General features: G+C 42.7%; 1 protein-coding gene across 3 annotated transcripts in view; it reads right to left on the bottom strand.

Moving 5' to 3' along the window:
* The window catches only part of SYT1 (synaptotagmin 1), a 642,856-nt gene extending 632,149 nt beyond the window's left edge, over positions 1 to 10,707 (bottom strand). For 2 of the 3 annotated variants that reach the window (XM_083182614.1, XM_083182615.1), the window contains exon 1: positions 10,370 to 10,707. The gene's annotated coding sequence lies outside the window, so the exon portion shown is untranslated. The remainder of the gene's footprint in view (positions 1 to 10,369) is intronic. The other variant, XM_083182619.1, reaches the window with a different exon arrangement.
* Between the last annotated feature and the right edge of the window lie 8,501 nt (positions 10,708 to 19,208).

Raw genomic sequence — 19,208 nt, 5'->3', positions numbered from 1 at the left:
TCTGATGGCAAGACAGAAATGACTGGATATGTGCTTGGTAGGTATACCACCTTCCTTCAGGACTAGTCCGGACAGTCCGGTAATTAAGACTGGAGTCTGGAGGGGTGGCGTTCTGGGTATTTGCCTATTCCCAGACATTATATAGTCCAGGAACGCCACCTCTCTGGACCCTGGGTTTAATTATCGGACTGTCCGGAGTAATCCCGGATGGGTGGTAACCCTACTGCTTGGAGTCCTATGATTGTTGACACAAAGTTTGTGTATATAGGTGACCATTATTCACTACAACACAAGCAAATCACTGATAATTGCAGAGAAGTTCCAAAATAGCATAAAAGGTGAGGTAGAAATGTTGAAACATCTTTGTGTGTTCATTTAATAGAAATTGGTCGGGGTAATTGTGTAATAAGGAAATCACACTGTAGAGTTCGAAAGATCTTAGGGAGGTTTTAGTTAGATTAGACACATTATGGAAGCTGCGCTAACTAGATGAGCATGCCCTTGAAAAGGAAGGTGTGACAGGAACAGCGAGTTCCACGGTTAAAAAAGGGATAAACACAGGGATCATGTCAGTCCTTAACATTCAATTCCCTTTCTCTCTGAAACTGCAAACAACCCGTCTTTGTTACTGCAAGCGTTCTCATTATTTACCTCAAACACTGAGGTTTATTGAAATATCATGAGTGTTTGTTCTGCTCATTGTTTGTTTGTGCTATGGATTCAGCAAATCTTGCATTATAATGTTGTAACTTGCCAGTGACATGATACTTCAGTCACCGTGACTCTGTACCTGCCTAACAACATATTATAACAACAGCGCTTTGCAGATTTATTTGACACTTTCATTTCTTTTAACAATTTCTATCTCTTGAAGTTGTTTTGGCAAACAAACTACCAACCAGAAGAGAGATTCCCTTGTGTATATTTAGTAATAGCTTCTCTTAGATACAAACCAAATTTAAAACAAGCATGTACCATGGAGACTTACTATCTACTGTAGCTACAAAGTAACATCTGTAAAACACAAGGTCCTAGACAATGTTTTTCAACCGTATGAACATATGCTGTACCTACTTAAAGCAGTAACATTTTTATTATTTAAAGAAATAATTCAGGGAGCTCTGATGTAAACATAGTACAAGGTAAAGCAGAAAAAGGTATTCTAGAATGATGATATATTGTAAGTATTGTTATTGTGTGAAGAAGGTTGTGTATAATCACATCAGAAAAGTCATGATGATCGGCATTAAATCAAAAAATTTTCATTTAGATTTGTTCTTAAATGCAATGTACCACTCCTCATGATTTGTAGTGTTTAAGGTAAAAGTTCAGCCAGATACTGGCCCATATTCTGGTTCACTCGTAAAGGCAAATTCCTTCTCAAATGGACAAAACCATGCTGCACTGCAGCTGGGGCAGATATAACAGAGTGCAGAGAGCTGAGCGAAGCATGGCGAGAGCAGTGAGTGGAAGCGATACATTTAGACGTGTCCATATCCACTATGTCGACATTCGGGACAAAAAAACCCTGAAAAACCCTTTGACTGTCTCCCTTCGCATTGTCAACCTAATGCTTGTGTCAACCTTTTGACCCTGTCCACCTTAGCCATGTTGACCTATTTTAGATGCTGACCTAAGCCCTATAAACCATTAGTGGTCGACCCAATGCATGTTGACCTAAACAGGGTCGACCCAATGTCCCATACCATTGGACTATCGGGAGTAGGTATGAGAGCAAGGCATAAATCCTGGAGGACACCTCTGGTGGAGATGTAGTGAGCTGGACAAAGGGCTTCATGGGCTTGGGGTTTAAAATGTTAAAATATCTATATGGAGTAAGGGAAGTGACAAGTGTGGGTGTGGCCAGAACCAAGTGATTGTGTACAGTGCTATCAGATCCACCCTCTACAAAAATGCATGCATATAAAAAATGCAGAGTTTTGATAAAAAAAAAAAACTAAAAATAAAAGTGGACAGCTAGGCAATAAGTCATCATCGTGATTATGGGACTATTTATAAGTGGAGGCCTGGGGCTGTAGCTCCATCTAATCCAATTTTAAATTGTCCCTGGCTATAGTAGCAGCTATATTTCAAGACTATTATCTATCTGTGCCTCTTTTATTTTATAGATAAATGGTGGGAACACTTGCGTAACTATGCCTCCGTAGCCCCCACCATGGCGGGGAGGCGCAGAGTAACTATGGGCGCCGGGGGGGGGGGGCTGCGTTGCTATAGTTACCCGCTGCGCTGCTGCCCGGCCGCATCTGCGGTCACTGTCCCGTCACTCGCTCCCGGTGCCGGCTCCTGCTCATAATGAAAACTGACACTTAGAAAATGGCTGCCCCCGTATTGCAGACAGTTAAGGCAGCCATTTTCTAAGAGTCACTTTTCATTATCAGCAGGAGCCGGCGCCGGGAGCGATTGACGGGACAGTGACCGCGGCGCAGATGCGGCCGGGCAGCAGCGGAGACTGGAGCAGCACAGCGGAGACTGGACGGGACAGTGACCGCAGATGCGGCTCTGTCAAGTATGGGTATGGGGAGGGGAGGGAGAGAGAGAGGGGGAGGGGGGCCCCAAAAAAGTTTGGCGGGGGGGCGCAAAATATATAGTTACGCCACTGGGTGGGAAAGCAATGCATTGGTACCGAAGGACTTCTCTAATGGAGACACAGTAATATGCTAACATGCACGTTTAAGGTTAACTGTGCAGCTTTATCAGTATACAAGCCATGGGAGAGCAGGTGGACAAGCAGACTTTGGAGCAAGGCATTAATGTTGCAGGACTTCTATGATAGAGATGCAGCGATATATAATACTGGCATTTCTATCATCTCAAAACTGAACTTGTGCAGCTAGCTATGTACATATAAACAATGCTCAGTTTGCATTAAGAAGTCTAGCTATTCCAGGAAACATTCCCTACATCATTTATACCAACAGTCTGAACTGCTGAAAAGGTATTCATGGATTATTGTTCTTTATTGCAAGTTATTTTTATAAGATCTACAAGGTGTGTCTATTAAATTCCAGGGCTGTACGTGTAGTTAATGAATGAAAATGTGTAGGAACGCGTCATCATAGATGTGATAGCTTAACCAATGAGGCGCGAAGGTGGAACAAATGCGCAGTGATTGAGTCAGCATTTCCGGTTTGGAGAAGGTAAACGCAGGTGGTTCATTAGGGCGCGTGTCAAGGTCAGTGATGGAGCAAAGAGTGAATATCAAGTTTTGTTTCAAAATTGGGTAAACGCCGAGTGACACCTACGAGTTACTGAAAATTGTTGTGTGCGACCGATTATGGATAAAGGCAGCTGGCTCCTACTGCACGACAACGCAAGGCCCCACTGTGCTCTCAATATGAAGCGCTTTTTGGCAAAACATGACATCGTAGAGGTTAATCATCCTCCGTATTCTCCTGATTTGTCACCTCCTGACTTTTACTTGTTTCCAAAACTTAAGACTGCTCTGAAAGGGCATTGATTTCAGAACGTAGAGGACATAAAGAAAAACCTAACCACTCAACTTCGAAGCATATCTTCAGAGGACTACGAAGCGTGTTTCCAGAATTTGTACCGCCGTGCACAAAAGTGTGTGAGTGCCGGAGGTGATTATTTTGAGGACTATTAAACGTATGTTTGTTTTTTATTATTCATTCTGTTGTATTAGCCCCAGTCCTGGAATTTAATAGACACACCTTGTACATACAGTAGTTGCAAAAGAGATTGAGCTTTCACAGGCTAGGTTACGTTTTTGGACTGTGCAGCTTTGATAAACCAGGCCACTGTAGTTGCGGTTTCCTGACCATCACGGATAGGACTAAAACATAGTGTAATCTTCTGAAGCTGTAGCCCATTTGCAGTTTCAACAGAAAGCAAAATAACAGATTCCCTGCTACATACGTTTTGCAAAGGTAAATAGTTGACTGCTAGAGGTTAAAAAAAGGTTTAGCTTAGCCAAAACTGAAAACTTATAAAATTCAAACTAATTAAAAAAAGTTGAACAACTGTTCTGCAGCAAAATAAAATAGGTTTGTCTGGGTCATGACTACTGAAAGAAAGTCTTATGGACAGATAAATCAAAATGTTAAATCTTTGATTTGTCGCACAGGGTTATTATATGCCATTGAGCGGGCAAAAGGATGGTTCCTCACTGTCTATGTGGTTTTGTCCCCATTAAAACCCCACGTTTTGCTATTTAAAGCTTTGCAATTTTAAACTGTGGACTTAAACACAAGGAAGCTGCAGCTTGTAATTAGTGCATAAAACCATGTGACACCAACGTGAAAACATGAAGGAAAAAGCATGATGATCTCAGGCTATTTTGCTGGATCCTGAGTCGGCAACTTGCAGAGAGTACCTGGCAACCTTTTTACTGTAAGCAAGGACTCAAGAACACGAGGACATGAGTTTAGATTAGACTAAAGAAGATTTTGTTCCCTTAGAAGAAAACATTTTTTTACAGTCAGGGCAGCCAAATTATGGAACTCTCTTCCTGGAGATGTGGTGTCAGCAGACACAATAAATACATTTAAAATAAGGTTGGTTAAACATCTGTTGGTTAAAAACATACGTACAAGAATAGGTGCCGATTATGTGGGAAATTGATGAAATTGATGAGCAACCACAGGCCCGAGTCCCGCTGCTGGGCCGCCATATTAGCTTGCTAATTTGCGGCTGCAGCACCCACATCGCCGGACCCACCACCTGGAAAACAGTATGGCGGGAAGAGTGTATTCTGTCCGCAGAGTTTCTGCACTGTGGGGACATTTATGTACCTGCACTGTGGGGGCATTTATGTATGTGGAACTCTGTTGCCGTAATTTTAATATTGGAGACAACTGTGCTCCGTAATATAAATTGGTATCATTTTGTGGCCACACCCCTTCCACATGAAGCCACTCCTCTATACTTTTGGATTGAGCACCCACCAGCAAAAAACATAAATCGGCACCTATAGGTACAAGTAATAATCATGGTCTGTCCTTGAATATATCAGCACTACATATAGCAAGGGAGGAAGCTAATACACCAACTGGATGGACATGAGTCTTTACTTAGCCTTAAATACTATGTAACTATGTAACTATGTAACCTGAACCAAAGGGGCTACAACAGCATTGTGTGGTGGAATGTAATGCCCTTCAGTCTATGCCTAGTTGGGCAATGGTTCATCTAACAGCAAGATAGTTGAAACCATACCTCAAGGCTATGTGAGAACTATCTTTGAGTAAAAGGCCAGCAAAATCTTCAGTCTCAAACACCATCAAGGTGTTTGGGATTAAATGGGTGAAAGCAAAAAACAACAACAACACATTGGGTGAAATGTAACAGGGTGAAAGAAACAGTTTTTTTAAAGCGCAATTATTTACAATGAAAAACCAGTGTGAATTTGCCGTGATTTCTTACCAAATCTCTCACTTTCTGATTCTCTCACCCCATTACATTTCACCCATTTTTGAAAACTTCTGCAACAATGTTGGGAAGAAATTCATAACCAATTTCCATAACAGAAATAAGGAATCCTGAATTTTTAGTTTGTTGAAGTCTCTAGAAAAGTGTATCCAAAAGGTACCTAAGGGTGTAAAAATTGATACGTACCATATATACTCGAGTATAAGCCTACTTTTGCAGAACATTTTTAATGCTGAAAAAGCCCCCCTCGGATTATACTCGAGTGAGGGTCCCACTTTAGTCAATAAGTTTTCCCAGTTTTTTTGTTGTAAAATTAGGTGCCTCGGCTTATATTTGGTTCGACTTATACTCAAGTATATACGGTATTTTTTTCAGACGTGACATTTTTAAAATTGTGAAAATTGTTCTGCTGAATATGGTGGTGTTAAAGAACAATACTCAGCTAAGCAGTAACTAAGGCTTAGACACTCATTGCTAGCACTGGTATTAACAGTAATGTAAATACCCAGTGCATATAGAGCCTTATTCTGATTACTTCGCTCGGATGCGAATTCGCACAGGGACCAATGTTTTGCGTATGCGCATGCACAGCAGCATTTCTGCACATGTGTATATGCTGGGTGCACACTCCCAGCCTTGTGAGCGGGGGGTGGAGAGGGGCGTGGGGTGCTGGGCTGGGACTTTAGCATATGTGTATGCCCTGCGTTTCACGGGCGTTCCCATTAAAATGGGAATGGGTGTACATATGCTAATGCATTCATGACACATGTGCGGGGGGCAGACAGCTGACATAACCGGATGTCAGCTGCCCGCCAAATGCCCTGGAAATCTACACGCATATATACGAGTGGTCTGGGCCACCCTTACATATGTGGGTGCCTTCGCCATCATTCAATGGTTGGCAACCATCGAAGGATGGGGGAGGTTCCCACTGGCATGCAAATGGATGTTCATGTAAAGCAGACGTTCGCAAGCCTTGCGAATGAATTCTGTGTGTGAATGACTGGTGCGGGCTAACCATTTGCCAGTGTGCTTGCACGTGTCCAAGCAAAAGAACCCATAAAGCAAGCATGACTTCCCAATTAATCCTGTCAATCTGTATACTAACTATGGAAAGAAAAATGAATGGTTTTCCTTGATGGACTGTGCAGTCACTAGTAATGTTATAGAATAACGTTATACCAAAGAATAACACCAAGTACCCAAAGAATGAATCAAACTCTATGGGCCAGATTCACACCTGTAATCGCAGCCTAGTGACCAGGTGAACACAACGGAACTGCAGACCACCCCCCCACCCCCATGCATGAATCCCCTCTCTAACATGCAAGGGGATGTGCATGCGGCCGAACGAATGGGAAAGAAATCATTCAATGGTCGCTTAGGTAATAACCAGTCTATACTGGTTATCTTTCTGGCCGATATCAGTCGGCACTGACGTTATGTGACATCAGCCGTCTGTAATGTTACATCAGCCACCCGTTATGTGACGTCAGCCGCCCGTTATGTGATGTCAGCCATCCACCCCGAGCAGGCATGGTAAGGGAACACCTAGCATTTTTACGGGGACATCCCTAAAACTCTGGGCGTTCCCCAGCTGCCTCCCCCTGCCCACCCCGTGTGAAACTTGCTGAAGCCATTAGCTCCCGGAATTTTCACATGCGTATAATCACGCAGGCGCAAACCCCAAACTCCAGGGACGAATTCAGACCCAAATGAACGGATCTGAATGGGCCTCTATAGGTTTGCACTGTGCTCCAACGGTTCATTGTATGAAAAATATTAGTATCAGTGGCCTATAAAAAATTTTTTTATTGTAATTGTGGTAGATGCTCCAAAATATTCACATCCCAGCTGTTCATAAACACATCATGCTAGTATTTCTATCTATAGGTGTAGCAAAAATCAAATATTGATTGTTTTAAATATATGATTTATTGTTTCTGAATTAAGGTAACATACATGTTTCACATCAGCGAAGATTTAAAAAATATATTGATTCAAAACAATGAAGTCTTTTACAATAAGTATCAGATCATTTTCTGTATTACACTGAGGGAGTTATTCTGCTTCATTCTATCCTCCGTGTGCAGAGGACCGATGTTTCCTTTGTGCACATGCGCATTTCTGCACATGCGTATGTGCCAGGTGCGTGCGGCCACGGCGACAATGTGTGTTCGCTGGGAGCACGCCCTCAAGTCTTTGGGCAGTGGGCTGGGGGACTCGTCCATGGGAATGCCCTGTATTTCATGGGCGTTTCCATGAAAATGCTGGGCGTTCCCATGCAAATCGCCCGGTGACGTGGGTGTGGGTAGCTGACATCTCCAGATGTCAGCTTCCCACCCAGTTCCTGTGAAGTGTATGGCCAGCATAAGTGACCTGAGAGTCACTTATGCTGGCCATACATCAGAAAGATTGATCTTTAGATGGATTGCGCTCATGATTTCCCTTCAATTCCCCGGCAGTCCTTGGTGGTTTTTGGACACACAATGTGCACACAATCTGCATACAATCCATCTTACAATCAATTGAGATTGTATGATTGGGTACAATACTGTATCTTTCTGATGTATGGCCACCTTTAGATATGCGTGCACCTTCCACATCATTGGCGACCATCGGAAGATGTGGGTGTTTCCCCATAGGCTGAGAATGGATGTTTATGTTAAACATCCATTCGCAGCAATGCGAGCAAACCCGGTGTGTGAGGGGGGAGGGGGCGGATGAACCATGCGAGCGGCGGGTGGCGTCTGGGGGACTCGCAAGGCTGCTACATTCACAACCTTGCGAGTCAAACAGAATAAGGGCCTGAAAGTACAATACTGTAGTTGAGATAGCAAGTGCAATTTTGCTATAATTGCCCATGTCAAAATGATGTCCTGTAAAAACCTATAAAACAATCACACATCCATCACTGAATAAAAAACTGAAGAAAAAACTGAATTTGATTGGTAGCTGACAATAGTACGTGTGAGTGTGTGTATGTGGATGGGGGGGGGGGGTGTATGTATATACTGTATAATGTGTTCTTTAGAGCAAATAGTATTTACAAAAGCATATTGACAGATACATTTGAATTTTCATTTCAGTGTTTAAAGACATATAAAATCCTAAAACAATAGTTAGTTGTAAACAGCCACACTCAGTCTGTCTCTGTTGTGCCTATTACAGCTTTACAAATGACCGCTAACTGTAATTTACAGTATACATGTCACTCATACATATAAAGCAACTGAATCATTGTCCTTTTGTCCTTGTAGTCTGGAGGTTGTATCCAGAAAAAGATTTATAGAGATTATGGCATACTTTGAGATGACAGCCCTAAAGCCATGGGCAATAAAGTGAGTTTTTTTATTTTGTGGAAATACGCTGTTATAGCTTATGTACAATATGAAGACAATACAGTATATTATTTGGTTTCCTTTTTCCAAAATGCCAGGATATATGATACAGTATGCCAGAGTTTATATAATTATTCAACAAGCAGTGGTAAAAATAGGACATCATTTTATAAATGAAGACAGTTCATTTCCTTTGAAATTAAATTTTAAATAGGGAAGTAAGACATGACATACAATCATAGGAAAGATTTATTAATGTGCTAACATCTGCGATCCGACTGCAGCCAACTGTGTGTGTGTGTGTGTTCATTTAATACTACACTTGGAAAGCCTTCCAGATACATTTACCTAGAGAATTTGCACAAGCACTTCCCATCTGACAGAAATCATACAGCTGGGTCTGATGAAGATTGGTTGATGACAGTTTATATCAGAGGTGATTGAATTACAGATTGCTGAATTACTAAACAACTTTCCAATAATGACATTTTAATTTATATACATAAAATTCCTAAACTAAGTTAAATAAAGCACTGGGGTCCCCTTACTGTACAGTACATTCAATTCCAGTATTCTAAGGGTCACCTATCCACAGTAATTTCCTTCCATCTGCATTTCTCCTGTTATGGAATACATGTTCCTAATACCGATTGCAGATATCCTGGAAAACTTGAGTGATGTGTGTGACCCCATTATTGCATTTCCTACTGTTTCTAGCACTGTGTGGAAAGGATTGTGTGTATATATTACTCCTGTGGAGTTATCAATAAGAGGCTTCATTTGGGGTAAACTGTCCCAGTTCAGCACTGAAGAGGTCACACTACACCCCGGTTCTGTGTTGATAAATATAGGGGTTCTACATTTCTGTCTACACTTCTAAACATTACTGGAGACTGGATAGTTAATGATGTTAGACAACAACAAAGATATACTTTCCTGATACAAAGCAGCACATAAAGTTACCTCAGAAGACCAAAACCAATAATCAATGAAGATGAACTGTCACACCCAACATCTCATTAACACTTCACTGTTTTGGGGTGTTACCAGCTCAGCATTTGAAGCTGTGAAGTGCAGGGAGCTGAAGAGGTAGCAGATGTCAGATAGGTGACACTTGCAATCAGCAGCAATTAAGCAATCACCGGGCTTTTTAGCCAAGCATGTCAAGCAAGAAGGGAAACTCGGTGCAAGAGTGATACAAGCCAAGTTGCTGGAGGATTGTGTGGCTCTGCCCAACCGTGGCAGCTTAGATGATGTGGTCCTCTGGTCTCTCCAGCAATGAATATTTCAAATATACAAGGTAAGGTGACAGTAATACAACACAAGACTCTCACCAATAGCTATATGTATATATACATCTATATATAGACCTCTCTCTCTCTCTCTCTCTCTCTCTCTCTCTCTCTCTCTCTCTCTCTCTCTCTCTCTCTCTCTCTCTCTCTCTCTCTCTCTCTCTCTCTCTCTCTCTCTCTATAAACATTGCCTTATCTATGGACATATAAAGTGAGCAAGGTTGCATGTACTCCATTTATTATCTACTGCCTTTAGAAGTCCCAGTATAACAGGGGATAGGTATCATAAACACGATCAGCAATATTATCTGGCAGTGCAGGACTTACCTGCAGGATGTGGGTGTCCTTCAGCTCTGCCTGGTCGGTAGCACAGTACACAAGGGAACCCTCTCTCCCCTGCTCATAGACTACAGGAGCAACACACAGGTATTGTATGTGTGGTGCGAGCTGGGGATCTGCCAGCTGCTGTGTCTTACAGGCAGCAGCCTTGTGCCTGGAGCATCATGCACATACAGCAGCAGCACAATAGCTTTCCCCACCTAAGTTTCCGCTGACGGTAAGAGAGCAGACTGATCGGAGCTGGCACTAGGCTGCTAGGAGTGGGGCATCAGCACTCAGCATCCTCCCCGGCATCCCTCCTGCGGGAAGGCAGGACACAGCGAAGCGCTCGCAGCCCATTGGCTCCCAGCTTAGGATGCTGCCCTGAATATCCAATCTAGCAGCACAAATACATCCTGCATCGCCCATCCCATGTATTACTATCCCCCTGATGGGCAGGGGCATGGGAGGAAGGAGATCCCGGCGAATGACAATCAAGGACACCGTATGAGTCCTTTGGACCAGCAAAGTGACCCTGGCTTACTTTGCAACCTGTATGCACAGAGCGGGGAAGCAGCACATCTGGCTGTGACCTGGATATGCCCCAGCACACCTCAGCCTCCTGGGACTGCTTGTGATTTATCATCCATAACAAAGCATTACACAGGCATGGAGCACACATGTGGGGGATGGTGAGGAGTACAGAACATTACCCCCTGCCTTTCGTTGCTCCTCTCGTTTGTACTGATTTGCTGGCTCTTGTCTCTTCTCAGTCGGTCACCCACCAGATGCAGCTATAGCAGGCTTCTATACACCTGTACCCTGCCTCTGCTGTCACTAGCGACCACATTGGATGGCATCAAAAGTGCAACATCTGTTATTGAGAACAATGATTTCTGGGGGGATCGGAACTTTGAGGCTTGTTGGGAAGCCCCATTTGTGGTCTGACCCCCAGCAGTGGAGTGCAGCTGTGTTAGAAGTGATAGATTGCAGTCAGCACTCTTGCTGGCGCTGACACAGAAGCTGATGTGGGAGTGGGGAGGGGCTGTGGGGGAAATGAACAGAAGCTTTAACCCTGTCGGTGCCAGCCAGTGCTGATGCTGGGGGGGTTATTACACAGACTGCTACATAGGCTTCTCACTGCATCCCTGTCATTGTTACCTAACATTCCGCTTACATAAACCCCTGCTGACCCTCATCATCCAATTATCCTCTAGCAAACGAGGATCGAGGAACTGATTGTACTGTACTTTTCCAGAGTTCATGCTAAATATACATGCTGAGGTGTGGCTGCTCTGATGGAGACCTTCATACACTTGCAATTGCATGGTCATGGCTTCGTTCATTTCAGTGACAATAAACAGTCAACATAAAACAAATGCCCCTTAGTGCAACCACCTTTTTTTTTGCAGTAATCAAATAGTATTAATGTTGTTGTTAATAATAATATTATTATCATTATTATTATTATTATTATTATTATTATTATTATTATTATAATGACGCTGTAAAAGATCAGGGGCTGGCTGGCAACTTTCAGCCTGGGGGGCAAGTACAGAGCACTGGCCCATAAGTAACAGCGTTAAATGGAGGTTTTTCTTATTAATAAAAAAGATTAGGCCTGGAGTTGATTATACCAACTGGAGTATAATAATACCAGGACACCACAGGCTGCTCCCCCTGTATAAAAAAAAAAACAGGACACCACAGGTTGCTCCCCTGTATAATATCAGGATACCACCGGCCTGCTCTTCTTGCATAATAATAACAACAGGAGGACACCACAGGCTGCTTCTCCTGCATAATGATACAAGGACACCACAGTCCTGTTCCCCCTGCATAATAATAACAGAAGGACACCACATGATGCCCCCCCTGCATAATAACAGGAGTACTCCCACAGCCTGCTATGTATAGTAATAATAATAATGATGCTGATACCAGGACATCAGAGGCCTGCTCCCCCTGCATAATAATGCATAATAATAATAACAGGAGGGCACCACAGGCTGCTCCACCTGTATAATAATAATAATAATAATATTACCACAACACCCCCACACTGTGACCGCAGGCTGCTCCTAACTACATAATAACAATAACAAGATACGACCGGCTTCTCTCTCTGTTTAAATATAATATTACCAAGACACCACAGGCCCCCTGTCTGGCTCAACCTCAGTCCTCTGTCCATAGCAGTCCGCCCTCCGCTTTCCGCCTGCTGGCTCTTCCTCCAACAGATGCATAGGTGGGTGGCGTCGGCGTCATGATGTCACCCCCGCTGCGTCTGTTACTGCCAGGAGGAACTTAACACACTACCCTCCCCCTGGACATGTCATCATGCAGGCGGCCATGTTACTGAAAGCCCCGACTACAGCAGAATGAGCTGAGGTGAACAAGCAGGTGGCCCGCAGCAGTACCTGGTAGAGCGGCCTGGGGGGCCCAGGACGCCACTGCCCCTAGTCAAAGAACAAAGTAATTATATGACATGTTGTGCATTTCTCAGGAAAGTTACTTAGCTAAATGATGGTACTGGGCAGGTGATGGAAAGTAAGGAGGCACTAAGTAAAAACTGGACCCAGACAAGACCCCAGTTCTGGGGTCTTGTCCAGGGGGATTCCCGAGATAGCTTTCAACAGAGACATGGAGGCTGTATTCTCTCCCTCCTCCTCTCCCTAGTGACAGCTGTCATAGGACATGTCCGGACTGGACACTACAAGCTCCGGAATGCAGAGTTTGATGTCCAGTCCGGCATTCCGGGGTCTTGTCCGGGTCCGATTTTTGCCCATACTCAAGTAAAGATACATCCGGAGCAAATCCTCTTACACCTGCCTGTCGTCTAATACCCAGATACGGCTTTTATAACTGTGTTCCAATTGTAAAGCGCAACTGAATATTATGTCACTATTTAAATAATTGTTAATACTAGTGCATTTATAGCAATTTCATTTGTTCTAACAATATTAAACCAAACCCAACAAAATAAGCAGACCATAGCAACTGATTCAGACCCTTGCGCATGTCACACTGCACGGAGCCCCCTTGTGAACGATGCCAGTGATGGCTAGTCATTGCTGGCTGTTCACAAGGTGATTGACAGCCGGGGGGCATTTGTAGGCGGCACCCCAGTGTTTTCTGGGAGTGCCGCCTAAAGAGGCAGATGGGCCCGGCTGTGCGGAGGACGTCAGCAGCCTCGATCTCCCCACGGTTATAGCAGCACTGAGTTACTCTACACTTATGCAAAAGTCCATTCATTCCAAATATAATTAATTCTTGCTGTGTTGCTCCATATTATTGTAAAACACTTATCATGACAGCTGCCAAGTTAGCCTCACAGGAGAAGAGCTCAGTCTAAGTGCATAATATCACCCCCATTATATCCTCTACTAATTGTAGCTACAAACACAATTTTAGAAAGATGTCAATCCGATTTTTAAATACTGTTGGTAAATTATTGTTGCTTCAGTTTTCAAGATCTGCATGGCCCCCATGGTGACAGTATAGGGGAAACTGCCTTTACTGGCTGTATTTCCAGCAGTGAGCATGTTACTAAAGAAAAATAACTGAAAAACAGCTACTGCAAACTGATGGATAACTAAAATAATACAAGTGTGGTAAAACATTTAAAAAAAGCCTTATCTAGAGGGGTTGGCAGTTAGCCAGGTCCACATAATCTAGATGGTCTGATTGCTGACAGCAAAATTCTTCATTCAAAATCCTGATACCTTTTGGTATTTTAACCCTAACCCACCCCTACACCAAGGCATAAACCTAACCATCCACCCCCACCCCCACAGCATACCACTTGCCCTCCCCCTTGGGCCTAACCTTACACCTAACCCTTCCCTAATGTACTGCATAATTGGGATTAATTATGATTCTGGTTTTCGGCATCCTGAGTGCCAGGATATTATGTACATCCCTTTTAAAGCAAGAGGAGGATGGAGGTTTAGTTGAACTAAATAAGGATGTATAGTCATAGTCAGCAAACATATTTTCCAGTGTCTGATTCATGTTTCGCATCTCCACCTTCCACTATCTTTCCTCATACAAGATAGTACAGTATAAGGGGGTTACTATTGTGGCAAGTACAGTATAAGGGGATTACTATTGTGTTGCCTGATTTGTATAAGGGGTATATGGTGTGGTAAACTTAGGTGACAACATAAAAGGTGCTGCAATGTTGTCTATCAAGTTTTGGCTTGGAATACTGCCTCACCCCGCAAGTATTTTAGGACAAAGGCATCCTGCGGGTGCACTTTTGGAGGGCATCCGGCAATCTCCCTGCATCCTGTGAGTGTCGGAATTTGTAATATATAATTAGTTGAAAGTATTTACACAAATAGAGACACACCCATGAGCAGACCACCCAACCAGAACACTGGTCACGCCCCCCACATTATTAGGTGCTGGCCACAACTCCTATTATTGTGCATAAAAGGCCCTTGATCATTTTCAGCCAGGCCCATTTAGACCTTAATCTGGCACTGGTTGTCCTACGTAAGAGCTGGTGGCATTGGAGGCGGAGCCAGTATAACAAGCTCTGCCAAATGCGGCTGTTATAGGTGAAGCCTAGCACCGCACGCATCCGTCGATCACGACTAGAGGCAACAGAGTTTGGGATCTGGTTCGGTGGTATTCCCCAGAATTGTAAAAGCTGCAAACCTTAAAGTAGCCACTTTTAACAACAGCAACAATTGTTTCTTTCTACCCAATGTATCAAGTATTCCCTCAACCTTTAGATGTTGAGCCTATCAAGTGTTGATCATCTCAATCTACAGATCTGTATAAAATGGCAGTGCTTTATCAAGAAAATATAATACAACTACTAATTATTATTTTTGAATTGGCGCCACAATGCTCATCAGCACTGATCATCAGAAAAACATAGCATCAAATATACATGGATATAACATATACAACATGATTATATAAAGGATGTTTGGATGATTGAGTTATATAAAGGTCTGTAATACTGTTCTATTTTTCAGGACCCTGGACAGTTCAAACCCTATTTAAGGCTCCTGTGGAAGAATTACATGTATTAAGGACTAATGCAAACAGGGATATTAAATATATTAAATATTATATATTAAATATATGAATATGTATGTTATATAGGCAAGAAAAATTAACATGCTTATAGATTTGTGTATAGAGTTCTTCCCCTGTAGAAAAAATCTTCATGCACGATTGTGCTGTTCATCAGTTTTAGGTTTTCTTTGCCAATTTGCTCATGGGAAAACATGCAAGCATATGGCATGGAACTAATTGATGCCAATGCATGCTAAGTATTCTTGGACATGGTCTGCTGTAATGAAACATAAACATGCTAAATACAATCATCTGAATCATCTTTAACTGATCTAAAGATAACAGGAAAACTTGTGTCTAGGTGTCATTCTTTGCAAGGGAAGGATAGCTCATTGATAACTGTAGGGTGCAAAATAAAAAAAAGAAGTAATGTTGCTCTTTGGCAAAACCATGTTGCACTGAAAGTGGGGCAGTTGTAAAATGTGCAGAATATTAGCTTTGGAAGTGCACCCTACAGTATGTCAAAGCTAAAATTCAGTGTAAAAAAACTGTCCAGCTTTGCAGGTTACATGCAGAGTATCCAGTATTTGCCCTTGATGAAAGAAATGTATTTGAAGTCTTTGTATTGCAACATGCTTTTTCCATATGCAATGTTATGCACTGTACACACAAGATGACAGGAGAACTGAGCTGAGCGGTCTAGATAAGCACAGATCGCTCAGATCAGATCGCTCAGCACACAGCACTGCACCAGCCATGGGACTGAGCGATCTGTCACTGACAGTTTTCTCAACTGAGAGTACACTGGCGATGACAAGCTTTATACTGCATTCAGTATAAATCTAGTCAGGCGATACACGTGGAGCGATTAGTGCTTCATTTCTAGACAGATCACTTAGAAATTGGGCTGTAATCGCCCTGTGGGTATGACCTATTACTTCTTTATTTATTTATTGCATTGCTCCCAGCTAATAATCAGCCATAGCTTATCATATAATGAAGCACTAGGGCAGATCTAAGAGTTTCTTATGAAGCAGTTCAGAAAAAAAAACTTAAATTAAGAAAATGGTGTTTATAAAGTACAGTGGGAGAGATTCAGAAAGTGAGAGATTTGGTAAGAAATCTCCAGGTTTTTTTTTAAAACGGCAACCATCTACACTGCAAAACCTGTTTGATTTGGAAGTGTAAATGATTGCGCTTTAAAAAACTGGCGATTTTTTTTACCAAATCTCTCACTTTCTGAATCTCTCATCCTATTAAATTTTACCCTGTAGGTCATCCTTAAGCTGGGCATACACTTGAGCAACTTACCCCCTAGAAAAAGTCGCATGCAATCCCCCCTTGAGAAGTTCCCGGGCGGCAGGATTGCATGCAATATAACGTATGTGGTCCTTTCGCATACGGTATATGCGATCCCTGCCCAGCCTGCCTGGCTTGGATGCGATCCAACAGATGGCTTCTGCAGCTGGTACAACTCACAGGCTTCGGAGCAATGAAGTGTAGATCACATGCAATTTGGAGGCTTTTCATGCAATCGATCTCTGCAATTGATCATCACAATTGCATGAAAAGAGCCCGAATCGCATGTAAATCGCCCTGCTGTATGGGCACCTTTAGGGTCAGTTATGTGGCAAGGGACAGGATTAACTTATGTTTGTTCATAATTAGTTTTTTTTTGCTGGGAAGCCACTGGTTACAAGTGATAGATCTACAGTGTCTTCATAGACAGTTAATAGGTCGACACCAAGAGGTTGACATGGTCAAAAGATCAATTTGCAAAGGTCAAAATGCAATAGGTCCACATCGTCAAAAGGTCAACATGGTCAAAGGTCAACATTAGATATTTTTGCAATAATTTTTATTTTTTGGGACTTTTTCATACTTTTTCCATCCATGTGGACTACAATTGACAATGGCAAAGAGTGCCGAGCAAAGCGCCAGCAGAGCAAAATGTCAGGCCTGAAGCATTGTGATCGAAGCGAGCCATGCAAGGTTACACGTTACGCTAATTGGGGGTTCATGTCAACAGGTGTCGACATTGATACAAAAGTGTGAAAACTGCATGGGGCGTTTTCATGTGTCAACCTTTTTCACTACGTGCAGGGCACCCGAGAGGTATGCCGGGCCCTTGTAAAATTTTGAGGAGGTATGGGCACCTCCTGCACTTAGGCCACACCCCCCCAATGTTTAGAGGAGGGTGAAAGAAAGCTCTAAAAACTGTAATCTCAGCAGCAGCACACACCTACAGCATGTGCTGTGCTGACAGCATGCTCAGCATGACCTCTCACACTGTCAGTGAGACACTCATGCTGAGCTTGCTGTCAGCACAGCACATGCTGTAGGAGTGTGTACTGCTGCTGCTACCGGGGTGGGACGGAGGGGGAAGGGAGGGGTCAGACCAGGGCCCCTACGGGGCCCCTCCAGCGAGCCTGGGGCCGGGTAATTAGTACCTCCCCCTCGGCTGCCCTGACTAGGTTCACACAGAGCATGTCAACCTTTTTCATGTCTAACTTTTGACCATATTGACCTATTGCATGCTAAACTTCTGTTGCTGAGCTATTGAGTGTCTATCTAATAAACCCCACCCAAATAAACACTAGCACTGTTTTTTTACCTATTATATTGACGCTATAAATTGCGAATTGTTCTTCGATCACCAGCCAAGGGCACTAAACCTAAGCAAGTTTGTGGTAGGAGAGGCTGAGGTATGCCTTTCTTTACCTTCAACATCAAAACATTTGGTTTTAGTCCTAGAAAAATGTACAGTATTGGGAATAAATCAACTGCATTGCATTAATAATATACCACATCATGTTTTTACATTACATAAAGTATTTTACCTGGGTTATTTATATGTAAATGGTACAATATTACTGTTATGTTGAAATGTTGGTAAAGATCTTCCACAAGAGTTCATCATAATAGTTTCCAGTGACAAAATACTGAGCTTCTTAAAAGGGATTTAAAATGGAACTGCTGACATGTGTGTAATGCATGTCCCTTGTCTGATGACAAAGTGCTTTGCAGTATATTTATATTTAACTTTTATGCTGCTTAATGGTTCTTATGTGTATGTTGTGCTAGTTATCTATAGGCATTAAATAAATCATTTTGAGACCACATATCAAGAGTGACATTGTTTGATGTGCTAAGTAACCAGTGCGTAATCTTCTTATCATAAAGTGTCAATGGAGAATGTTGACCTCCTTCTTTTCATCTCAGTGCAAAGACGCACTTATAAGCGTAAATAAATTGCTGTTGCAGCCACTGTGACCAAACACAGACACTAGCTGTAAAGGGTAATCAAACCAACAGGCGCCAATCCTATGCCTGCTTGCATGTTTACAGTATTCTGGTGCTTAAAGGCTGGTAGTAGAAATTTTAAAAATAATAATTATTGTTGTTATTATTATTATTATTATTATTATTATTAATGTGCTCTTTCTGGAACAATGGTCTTTTTGCCGACACAATCAGTGTGAAATCAGGATGAATAGTGCTCACAATTGATTAGTTTCTCTTCCAGACTTAAAACACCATGAGGACTTAATCCAAGCAGTTTCATAGAGAAATGTCGGTACTTGTGGAGAAGGACTGAATGCTGCCACCGGGGAGTGACCGTGGATTACAGTAGGATTCAGGGGGGATGTGGTGCCCATGGATTACAGCCTGGAGTCAACGGGGATCGACGAAGGAGGGTAAGTATAGACCTGCCATTTCACCCCCACTACCCTTACTATCCACATCATATCCCCACTATCCACGTCATACCCCCAGTAACCACGTCAGTGTGGAGTTGATTTTATAAAGTGTG

This window comes from Crinia signifera, chromosome 4 (assembly GCF_055691185.1).
Source record: "Crinia signifera chromosome 4, ASM5569118v1, whole genome shotgun sequence".
In the NCBI taxonomy this organism is placed as follows: domain Eukaryota; kingdom Metazoa; phylum Chordata; class Amphibia; order Anura; family Myobatrachidae; genus Crinia; species Crinia signifera.
This window is presented reverse-complemented; position numbering and strand designations above follow the sequence as displayed.